The sequence below is a fragment of the Thalassophryne amazonica genome, chromosome 19, assembly GCF_902500255.1.
Source record: "Thalassophryne amazonica chromosome 19, fThaAma1.1, whole genome shotgun sequence".
Taxonomy (NCBI): domain Eukaryota; kingdom Metazoa; phylum Chordata; class Actinopteri; order Batrachoidiformes; family Batrachoididae; genus Thalassophryne; species Thalassophryne amazonica.
Genome location: NC_047121.1, coordinates 47,146,354 through 47,159,011, shown reverse-complemented (window position 1 = coordinate 47,159,011; position 12,658 = coordinate 47,146,354). Strand labels below are relative to the sequence as shown.

Here is a 12,658-nt window from a genome sequence, read left to right as displayed (position 1 = left end):
AGGGAGGAGGTTGCGTGATTTTGCCACAGATTGAGCACGATGTGACTTACTTTCTACACTTTTTCCTTTTTTGTGGTGTGTAAAACTGTTTGATGCCGTTCCTGTGGTATAAACGTTTTAATTCCGGCTCTTTTTTTTTTTTTTAGACAAACTCAACGCACATTCTGCTCTCCTGGTGCCATAATGCAACTCCTCCATTAAGGTTAACAAGCCTCCCCAAAGTTTTTGCTTTTACTGTGGTTTGGCAGCACAACAAGAGCGCACAGACTTTGGAGGCTGAACCCTGCACATGCTGTACCATTGGTTGCATACACAGTCTAACAGTGCAAAAACGTGGCTCGCAGCACATCTTAACAAGTTTCGGTGTGGATTAACACTGTGAAATTTGTCTGGATGGGAGTATTTTTCTTAAAGATGTGGATTTTTTTCAAAGCACAGTGTTTTTGAACATAATATGTTATTAAACACTCATTCAAATGAAATATAGAAATCCCATTCTGTAGTGCCAGTGCACTTTTCAACTTTTTGTGCCCCCTTCAAACCAAATGAATTCCTGTGTGCAGCTGTACAAGGAAGAAAATTTAATAACAATCAGACACCGATCTGCGCAGGTGATCCATAATATTCTGCACCTCTGCACAGGTCAGCCTGAGGAATCTTTCAACAGTCACGCCATTCAATTGCAGGTGTGCAGAGAAACACACAAGGAACACTGCCAGGCCCTAAATGCTTTTATGAGCGGAGGGTTCTGGCTGTGTGCTGTACTGTCCCATCAACACTTTTTTACAGTTGCTCCATCACCTCATCGTGCATTGTGGCACTTTTGCTTTGCATATATAAAATGCCCAAATAGAAATTTTTACGATTGCGTCGACCTTGCTACACACTAACGTCACTTAAGAGAAACAATATGCAGGCACATTTCTTTCACCAAGGTAAATCGAGCAAAGGTATTTTGAATTCAGTTCAATTTATTTTCTTTATACAGCGCCAAGTCACAACAAAGCTGCCTCGAGGAGCTTCACACGAGTAAGGTCTAAGCTTACCAACCTACCCACCCACCCCCAACAAGCAAACACACAGGCAACAGTGGTAAGGAAAAACTCACTCTGATGATATTGAAGATGAAACCTTTCCTCCAAACATGACGCCTGCATTCACACCAAAAAGTTCAATCTTTGTCTCATCACACCAGAGAATTTTGTTTCTCATGGTCTGAGAGTCCTTCAGGTGCCTTTTGGCAAACTCCAGGTGGGCTACCATGTGCCTTTTACTAAGGAGTTGCTTCTGTCTGGCCACTTTACCATACAGGCCTGATTGGTGGATTGCTGCAGAGATGGTTCTCCATCTGGAAGGTTCTCCTCTCTCCACAGAGAAATGCTTGAGCTCTGACAATGACCATCGGGTTCTTGGTCACCTCCCTGACTAAGGCCCTTCTCCCAAGATCGCTCAGTTTAGACGGGCGGCCAGCTCTAGGAAGAGTCCTGGTGGATCTGAATTTCTTCCATTTACGGATGATGGAGGTCACTGTGCTCAATGGGACCTTCAAAGTAGCAGTATTGTTTCTGTACCCTTCCTCAGATTTGTGCCATGAGACAATCCTGTCTCTGAGGTCTACAGATAATTCCTTTGACTTCATGCTTGGTTTGTCCTCTGACATACACTGTCAACTGTAGGACCTCATATGTAGACAGGGTTGGGTAGTATTACTTTGAAATGTAATCCAAAAGTAATCAGATTACAAGTAATCCAAATGTATGTACATGCATACATGTAATCCACATGTATTCTTTCAAAGTAATCCTACCCACCCTTGTATGTAGACAGGTGTGTGCCTTTCCCAATCATGTCCAATCAACTGAATTTACCCCATGTGGACTCCAGTTAAGCTGTAGAAATATCTCAAGGATGGTCAGTGGAAAAAGGATGCACCTGAGAGCAATTTTGAGCTTCATGGCAAAGGTTGTGAATACTTACGTACATGTGATTTCTTAGTTTTTTTAAATTTTATTTTTAATAAATTTGCAAAAAAAAAAAAAAAAAACTTTTCACATTGTCATTATGGGGCGTTGTGTGTTGTGTGCACCCCTGTCTATATTCTTGACTGAAAGGTGTGTTTAATAAATATAAGGTTTTGGACAGATTGTCAGTCTCTCAGGCAGATTTACTGCATGCCGAAGGAGGTTTGAAGAATGTCTGCCTGCAGCAAGAATGAGAGGATCACGGGAGATGAGCTGACACATGTAGCACCCCCACCACCCCCACCACCAAATATCTGGAGAAATGTCACAGCTGTTAACCAGTACATTAAGGCTGCAACAATTACAATTCACTGTTCTAATATTAATAATAAAGAGGGCCTTAGCGTGCATAATAGCAAGGCATTGCACTGGATGTTGTTGCAGAGCATATTTTTGTGCGTGCAGAATTGCACAGTGTTGTGAATGACGAATGGTGCAACACAAATGCTTCTCTGCTGCCCCACATTTCCATCGAGCAGGGTTACATCTGTCTGAAGGCTGGGCAAGGCGCTCTCTGACAGTGAATTAAGCAGATTAATCCTTATCCGTGCAATAATGAGGACAGGAAGTAGAATTGCTTCAGTGCACTGTGGGTAAAATCACCTTCTTTTGGTCTGGCAAAGAACAAAAGGATGTTGTCAGGCGACTATTGGCTTGATCTTTGCACTATGTCCTGTTGGCTGCTCTGCGAGCGGCACAGGAATTTTTGAGATTAGCTTGCTGCTGCGGTCACTGCGAGTCCTTTTGGATAAGATAAAATACCTGCAGTGTTAAGCCTGTATTTGCATTGGTAAAGAGATGATCATTCAGGTGACTGTTGGAACACATGCTTTAACATTGCCAGCCGGTGAAGGATGTTTGTGATTGGGAAGGATGTTTGGCTTCCTGAGCCTTGCTTGTCTGTGTGTCGTACAGCGTGTCCTGGAAAGCCTCTATTTAAATGCGTGAAATCACAGTCTATAACACGTGTTTGCATTTAATGTCACTTGAGACATTCAGGAACATTCCTCAAATGACAGAAAACCAGCCTGTGCACAAGCTGACCTGCACACAGATGGAACATAATCAAACTAAAATACATTCATTAGCATGCCTTCTTTATGTGCTTTGTGGCTTTTGATTGTTTTAGAGTGTTCTGAAGGTCGACTTTTCCATTGCAGTGTAACACTGCATCATTAAATACAGCCAGGTCCAAATGTATTTGGACAAGGACACAATTCTTGTAAATGTGCCTCTGCACACCACCGCAGTGGAGTTAAGAAAACAATCAAGACGTGCTCATAGTGCAGATTTTCGGGATTAATTCATGGAGTTTCTCAAAAATATCGCATTAACCATTTAAGAATTATGGCAATTTGTATACACAGTGCCTCCACTTTCAGAACCAATACGGTGCATACGGAAAGTATTCACAGCACTACAGGTTTTACACATTTTGTTATGTTACAGCCTCATATCAAAATGAGTAAATTCATCCCCCATCCCTCAAAATTCTATTCACAACACACCATAATGACAACATGAAAAAAGTAGGGTTTTTTTTGGGGGGGGGGGGGGGATTTTTTGCAAATTTATTAAAAATAAAAACATAAAGAAATGAGAAATGGACTGCATTTATATAGCACTTTGTCCATCTGCATCAGAAGCTCAAAGTGCTTTACAATTATGCCTTACATTCACACAGACATACTCACACACCAATGTCAGGGTGCTTCACTACATACCAGGAGCAACTAGGGGATTAAGGACCTTGCCCAAGGGCCCTTAGTGATTTTCCAGTCAGGCTGTGCTTTGAACTGAGGATCCTCTGGTCTGAAGCCCAACTCCTAACCACTAGAACATCACCTCCCTAATATCACATGTACTTAATGTAAGTATTCACACCCTTTGTTTAATACTTTGCTGATGCACCTTTAACAGCAATTACAACCTCAAGTCTTCTTGAATATGATGCCACAAGCTTGATGCACCTATCTTTGGCTAGTTTTGCCCATTCCTCTTTGCAGCACCTCTCAAGCTCCATCAGGTTTAATGGAGAGCATTGGTGCACAGCCATTTTCAGATCTCTCCAGAGATGTTCAATCAGATTCAGGTCTGGGTTCTGGCTGGGCCACTCAAGGACATTCACTGAGTTGTCCTGAAGTCACTCCTTTGATATATTTGCTGTGTGGTTAGGGTCATTGTCCTGCTGAAAGATGAACCGTTGCCCCAGTCTGAGGTCAAGAGCGCTCTGGAGCAGGTTTTCATCCAGGGTGTCTCTGTACATTGCTGCATTCAGCTTTCCCTCAGTCCTGACTAGTCTCCCAGTTCCTACTGCTGAAAAACATCCTCACAGCATGATGCTGCCACCGCCATACTTCACTGTAGGGATGGTGCCTGGTTTCCTCCAAACATGATGCCTGGCATTCACACCAGTAAGTTCAATCTTTGTCTCATCCAACCAGAGAATTTTGTTTCTCATGGTCTGAGAGTCCTTCAGGTGCCTTTTGGCAAACTCCAGGCGGGCTGCCATGTGCCTTTTACTAAGGAGTGGCTTCTGTCTGGCCACTCTGCCATACAGGCCTGATTGGTAGATTGCTGCAGAGATGGTTGTCCTTTTGGAAGGTTCTCCTCCCTCCACAGAGGAATGCTGGAGCTCTGACAGAATGACCATCAAGTTCTTGGTCACATCCCTGACTAAGGCCCTTCTACCACAATCGCTCAGTTTACATGGGCAGCCAGCTCTAGGAAGAGTCCTGGTGAATCCGAACTTCTTCCATTTATGGATGATGGAGGCCACTGTGCTCAATGGGTCCTTCAAAGCAGTAAAAATGTTTCTGTACCTTTCCCCAGATTTGTGCCTTGAGACAATCCTGTTTCGGAGGTCTGCAGACAATTCCATTGACTTCATACTTGGTTTGTGCTCTGATATGCACTGTGATCTGTGGGACCTTACATGTAGACAGGTGTGTGTTTTTCCAAATCATGGTCAATTAACTGACTTTACACCAGGTGGACTCCAATTAAGCTGTTGAAACATCTCAAGGATGATCAGTGGAAACGGGATGCACCTTAGCTCAATTTTGAGCTTCATGACAAAGGCTGTGAATACTTATGTACATGTGATTTCTCTTTTTTTTATTATTATTAATAAATTTGCAAAAATAAAAAAAAACTTTTTCACATTGTCGATGTGGGGTATTGTGTGTTGAATTTTGCGGGAAAAAATGAATTTCATCCATTTTGGAATAAAACTATAGCGTTGTGAATACTTGACACATAAGGAGATGGATACATGAACATTTCCAAAAAACACAAAATATATATTGGTCTTCATTCATTAAGAAATACAAAAGATGATTGACTGTCCAAGAATGAGAAAAGTGAGGGAAGTCTTCAAGACATCCAGACTGCTCTGACGTGTTTATAATCTTCTGTGGCTGTGATTGGAGAAATTGTGCATAAAGAAACTTTTATCTGTTGCATCACCAGTTACACAGATTCGTGGTGGTGTTATATAGAGAAACATTTTCTTTAAAAATAAGATATCAAATTTCAGCTAAAGTTAGCTAGAAGGGACATGAAGACTCCAGCCCAGACTTGATTTGTTGTCTTGTAGTAAAGTCCTTCTCTGCTCTGCTCCACAACAAAGCTGTGAAAAAATCTGTACTCTCAAATAGTGTTTGACATTTTAATGAAAGAGCATACAGCAGCGTGAACACAGACGCATTTCGGCTTTGACTTTCTTCAGCATGATAAACAATGGTGGGTGTGTTCTCAATTATAGCTTCAACCAGGAAGTTGCACATCGACCAGGTGCACATTAGTCACAAGGTGAAAAAAACAAAAATTATGCATGAGCATTTGTATGTCAACAGTGAACATACACACAAATCATCAATAGCTGCCCAGATATGATGTAGAATATGACTCAAAATCAGTGAAGCACCCATTGATTGTCTTATTTCAAATCAGTTGTGGTGTCACTGTCTAAATACTTATGGACCTGACTGGTATAGAGTCAGGAGTATCATTTAACACACAAATATGCAGGTACACATATTCATCAAGTAACCCTGCACTCGGCTTTCCTGAGGTGGAAAACAATAAAGCTGTCTGGGCATGTCTGAGTACACCTTTGGCTTGCAGCAGCTTCTGAAAGGATCTCATTTCTTTGATCAATTATCTTTTAATAGTTGATATATTTGGCTCTTTTCCTAACTTTATTTATACTTTGTTTAGCCCTGTTGATATAACAAAAGGTTACAGCAGGTCGAACCACACATAACTCATTGGCTCACTGGCATTTTAACATCAGATTAAAATGTTTTACTGAGAATTGAATTGCAACACTAAACTTTATGCCTTTGAAAAACAGGAATGATTATTGTCTTTGCTGACTAACTGGTTTTTAATATTTAACATACTGTTTGCTGCCTCAGTTTCTCATCACTATCACCGTTGTGTTTGATCAAGTTGTATATGAGGGTAGGCTGAAAAGTTCTAAGGCTCACTATGATGCAGTTAATGCATTAACTGTCACTCCCAGTTTCACTACCACTACATACTCTGACTGATTCAGTCTAATAGTTCCCCCAGCCAGTACCACCGTGATATGATTGATCTGGTCCTATAGTACCCCCAGTTTCACCAATGCTACCATTCTCACACTGATCTAGTAATCTAATGCGCCCAATTCCATGACCACCACCATTTTCTGACAGATCCAGTCCTACAAAACCGAGTTTCACCACTCCTACTACCATTCTCTGACTGATCCAGCCCTACAAAACCCAGTTTCACCACTATTACCACCATTCTCTGACTGATCCAGTCCTACAAAACCCACTTTCACCACTACTACCACCATTCTCTGACTGATCCAGTCCTACAAAACCCACTTTCACCACTACTGCTGCCATTTGCTGACTGATCCAGTCCTACAAAACTAAGTTACACCACTTATATTACCATTCTCTGACTGATCCAGTCCAATAAAACCCAGTTTCACCACTACAACCACCCTTCTCTGACTAATCCAGTCCTACAAAACCCAGTTTCACCACTACTGCCGCCATTCTCTGACTGATCCAGTCCTACAAAACCCAGTTTCACCACTACTGCCGCCATTCTCTGACTGATCCAGTCCTACAAAACCCAGTTTCACCACTACCGCTGCCATTCTCTGACTGATCCAGCCCTACAAAACCCAGTTTCACCACTATTACCACCATTCTCTGACTGATCCAGTCCTACAAAACCCACTTTCACCACTACTACCACCATTCTCTGACTGATCCAGTCCTACAAAACCCACTTTCACCACTACTGCTGCCATTTGCTGACTGATCCAGTCCTACAAAACTAAGTTACACCACTACTACTACCATTCTCTGACTGATCCAGTCCTACAAAACCCAGTTTCACCACTACAACCACCCTTCTCTGACTAATCCAGTCCTACAAAACCCAGTTTCCACCACTACTGCCGCCATTTCTGACTGATCCAGTCCTACAAAACCCAGTTTCACCACTACTGCCGCCTTCTCTGACTGATCCAGTCCTACAAAACCCAGTTTCACCACTACCGCTGCCATTCTCTGACTGATCCAGCCCTACAAAACCCAGTTTCACCAGTACCGCCGCCATTCTCTGACTGATCCAGCCCTACAAAACCCAGTTTCACCACTACTGCCGGCATTGTCTGACTGATCCAGTCCGATAAACCTCAGTTTCACCACTATCACCGCCATTCTCTGGTTGATCCATTCATGTAACGTGACCACTTCCATGACCATCACCATTCTCGGACTGAACCAGTCCTCTTGTGTCTGCAGCTTCCACCACAATCATCTTCTAAGACTAATACTATCTTATAGCTCCCCCAGTTTTACCAACTGGCACAAACCCTGGGGCGGTGTTTGCATGTGTGTGCATGTAATGTAGGGGGCATATGTGTGGAAGAGTTTTGTCGGGGTTGCTGTGGTTACTGTTTCTAGCAACGGGCCAGTCAGTGTGGGGGGTTGTGTGTGTGGGAGATTAATGTGTGTATGGGGCATGGAGGGGAGTTATATGTGTTTGTGGTGTGTGTGTGGGGGGGGGGCAGTTGTGTGTGTGTGTGTGTGTGTGTGGGGGGGTTTGCTGCAGTTACTGTTGCTAAGCAACAGCCCATTCATATGGGGGGGTTGTTTGTGGGAGAGGGTTGTGTATGTGAGGGAGTTGTGTGTGTATGTGTGTGTGGAGGGGGTTATGTGTATGAGGGGTTGTGTGCATACATTATGAACATTACAGTAAGATACTGTCATTGTCTGACTCATCCGGTCCTATGCTACCCCAGTTAATGACAACCACCCTTCGCTGCCTGATCAGGTTGCATGGTGCCTCAACTAGCATAGCACTGTAATGGGCTGAAGAGAATAAGTTTACATCACACACATAATGCAAAGTCAGATTTGGGAGCATGCACTGGTGCCACATGTCCCTGCATCCACCACGCTATGGGATCAGCTTGGGTGATCACCAACCCACCCCTCTCTCAAAAGCAAAAATCTCTCTGTCACAGCCATGTGGGTGTCCCTTTTGCTTTCTCCAGTTGCTGGAGTTCTGAACATTGAGGCACATGCATGCTCAACCATTCTAGGAGACACACGCCACATGGCAAAAAATGTTGCAGCTGACAGTCTCCCATGATGGAAGTGGTACTCTTCATCTGAGTCTCCCCAGGATTGTCAGAATCATCATTGTGGCAATACCTCGGTGGCAAGTAAGATGGTCTCTTGATGAATTCTCGTACGGGATAGTGGACACGGAGATGACTGAACAGGCCTAGTCTTGACATGCATTATTTCTGACAGATGTTGCATGTGGTTGCTGCAGGAAGCTTTTGCTGGTCAGGATCTTGCTCTCTCACCTTTCTTTTTCCATCCAGGGTTGATCTAGATGCCTGTCTGTGGGTTTGTTTAATATGGGGATGCCGTTGCATGCCAATAAACATACTGTCCTTGACAGATTTTTAGCCTGGTCCGATGGCTGGGAAATCCCAGATGACTGGGTCTGAGGACCTGCTACAGCCTTCATCCACCTTCACAGCCATTCGGTTACAAGACATCATCTCCAATGCCTGATCCGCTATTGAGGACTTTTTTCACCACAGCCCCATTAGCTGTCTTGTGTTCAGGGTTCCTGTTGGGCCTTCATTGCTATTGTAGCAGCTATGAGGCACACAAGGTCCCCATTGTATTTCACCTCAACAGGCAATCCCCTACTTGATCTGTTACCCAGGTGTCATGATGCGGACAAGGGGTTGGATTTTGACCCCCATTGTGAGAATAGACCTTGTACCAAACACATCCAGTGATTGCTTCAGGTCATTGGTTAGTATCTAGTTTTGAGAAAAAAGAAGAATGTGGCACACCCTACTCAGTGAATAGTTCAGTTTTTGTGGTATAGTAAAGTACAGCTGGCTTATAGTCACGTGAGTGGCATCGCCCACCAACTCGTAGCACACAACTCATAGTACCCCCTTGGTCAACTCGTATGAACTTGGTCAAGTCATAGCACGCAGTGATAAGAGTTACCTGGCAGCTCTGGTAAATGTAAATAAAAGTGAGTAAACTACCATGTGGGATAATGTCACGCTAAACGAGTGCTAACCTGCTATTATGCTAACTGATTTTAAAATAAATTACCAGCACAAACTGACATCAATATCAAACAAATAAAACTTAGCGGCTGTATAGTGCAGCAGATAAGAGAATATTTGCGGAGGAATCCTTCGAATCTGGTTACAAGCACCAAAGTTTGACTATGTATACCTTTTGGTACATATTTTAGAAAAATAACTTTAGCCATTTGAATTTTCAATAGGGGGTCAAGTAGGGGTCAATTGAAGAACTGCATAGGGGTAAAAAAAATGTTCCAATCATATTGAAAGCTACACCACATTATGTGATCACAAAGATTCCAAAAAGGTATAGTGTGGACTATCTGTGACTGAATGTTCTGGAGTTATGGGGTAAAAACAGCAAGGATGGCAACAAAGATCACTTTCAGTTTGTACAGGGGTCAAAAGTTAAAGTTGCTCCAATTATGGTAAAACATGATGCAAACTATTGGTTGAGTTAGTAGGATTTTAAAAAGGAATAGTTTGCACCATGTGTCATGCTTAGTTATCATGTTACGGGGTAACAAATGTCACATGTCATAGAATCCAATGGATGTCAACAACCTTTACTTTGGAGACTAAACATTCAACACAGTCAGAACTATTCCATTTGTTAATCCTATTAGTTCAACCAATAATTTGCACCACGTTTTACCAAAACTGGAGCAACTTTAACTTTTGACCCCTGTACAAACTGAAACTGACCTTTGCCACCATTCTTGCTGTTTTTACCCCATAACTCAAGAACATTCATTTATAGATAGTCCAAACTATACCTTTTTGGAATCATTGGAATCATTGTTATCAGATTCAGATCAATATGATTGGAACATTTTTTTAATTTTGACCCTGTGCAATTCTTCAATTGACCCCTCCTTGGCCCCCTATTGAAAACTGAAATGGCTAAAGTTATTTTTCTACAATATGTACCAAAAGGTATACAGAGTCAAATTTTGGTGCTTGTAACCGGATTTGAACAATTCTTACAGTTATCTGGTGTACTAGTAGCACACTGAGCCTGCTTACTGATTTGAAAAGTGCTACAACTTGATGAAGTTGCTACGACTTGACCAAGCGATTGTAACAATTGTCTTCAGTGGTTTCACATCAACTTTTGGTATCGTCTCAGTTGGCTTGGAACCATGATGGCGGCGATATCAAAAACACAACTAGGGATGAGGTACCGTGTTTAGTTAGTGAAACACTGAGGAAGGTGGGAAGAGTTGAGTCAAGAAGGTACCATTCAGTGGGAAAGGGCCATTAGTCCACTTCAGAAACAAGTTGGATTTTAAATTAAAATGTTTTAAAAAATATTTTCAGCTTGTATCACCTGCTTTATTTTTAAATTATTTTTTTAGAATTTTTTTTTTTTTTTACCAACTCTTAAAAAAATGGATCTGTTATACAGTAGTAGTTTAAAAAAAAATAGCTTACTAAAAAGGTCGACACTTTGAGCCCGTCAAATATTTACCTATGCTGAGTGAGTCGTGTCTGTCTTGTGAAAGGATAAAATCCTGCACACTGTGAGAGGGAGACCTGAGGAAAACTCACCCTGGATTCGTTCCAGTCCCGCCTGTGTGGGGGTTAGAGGCGGGACCTCGCAGCCGGGAAGGGCGTTCTCTTTGCGGTCAGACCGGGTAGAGTCATCCCGAGGGGTGGGTCCTCCGGCGGCTGAAAAGGAAAACCCACCTATTTTCATTGTTAAGGACGCGCTGGAATGTGATGGTTTGATCTCAGCAGCAGACTGGGGAGGGAATATCACAGCGGAAAGCAACAACGACTGAAAAAAGGGGGAAAACCGAAGCGCCACCGCGCTGGTTCTTCTGTGAGCGGGAGAGAGAGAGAAAAAAAATGCGGCTCAACTTGTCCTCTGCGTGTCGGCCACCGTCTGCGTGAACTCGAGCTCGCCTGGAACTGTGGATTTACGGACGTGTTTTGCTGCATCTGTGAAGCGGCTGAGGTAAAGTTGGATATAGCTGTATATTTTTAAACTTTTGAGCGGGTTTGAGATGACGGGAACAGTGTTTGCGGCGTCCTGAGTCGGTCTGAACAGCGACAAGTTTTTCGAACCTCCTGTTCTGTTCGTTTTGTTTTTTAAATTAAAAACAAAAACAGTGTTTTTAGCTTAAATTAAACATCCAGGACTTCAGCCAAAGCCTCAGGTGGTCATTATAAGCCGCTGTAAGAATGTTTCTTCTTCTCACATTTATGATATTTGGTAGCTGTGCTTTGCTTGTGTTTGCGATAAAAAAAAAAACCCGCTTAAAAATGTTTTAAACGCGGTGACTCAACACAATTTTACATGTTCGGAATATTTCTGTGGTCATGACTTTTTCTTTGCTCTTTAAACTGCATTCTCTCCCTTTTCAGTGTGAATTTTAAATTCATTTTAGTATCTTTTTAGTCAAGTCTCAGTGTTTGTTTTCTTATCAGTCAGACTTGTAGCTACACTGTATAGTAATATACTTAACTGAAAAAAAGAAACAGGTTAATGGAATGGCAAACAAAACATGTTGGTAAGAGCTTTTTTAAGTTGTAAAAGAATTCAAATCTTAAAGTGTGATATGAATTTGAAATATTCCCTAATTTGGAATTGAACTGTATTGAAATTGTGCCACTGGGTCATACTTCCAGAAGTGTGCAAGCCTCCCAGAAGTGCGCAAGTCTGTGGTCCGGAAGCATAAATATAGTTCAAATTTCTAAACATTTTTTTACACAAACTAAACCCAAACCCTTATTGTGATCTTAAACTTAGCCCTAAACCATGTTTGTTTGGTTGCTATTAGGCAGCAAGGCAGCTGAGAACAGTTTCGAGCCTCACTCTGTGCGGAACCCAGTAGCCCTTTCCAGAAATGATGGTCAGGTTCAGAAAAAAAAAACTGACCTCTTTCACCTTTGAAAACTGGGTGGAAATTTGACAAAGGCTGTTTCTAGGGTCACCAGTCATGTTGCCCTACAAACCACCTTGCCCCACCTTTTAAACCAAGTCGCCCGA

General features: G+C 42.4%; 1 protein-coding gene across 1 annotated transcript in view; it reads left to right on the top strand.

Annotated features, from left to right (window-relative positions):
• The first annotated feature begins 11,298 nt into the window (after window positions 1-11,298).
• luzp1 (leucine zipper protein 1) overlaps window positions 11,299-12,658 on the top strand; it is a 136,738-nt gene continuing 135,378 nt past the window's right edge. Inside the window, exon 1 of the mRNA XM_034159735.1 lies at window positions 11,299-11,623. The gene's annotated coding sequence lies outside the window, so the exon portion shown is untranslated. The remainder of the gene's footprint in view (window positions 11,624-12,658) is intronic.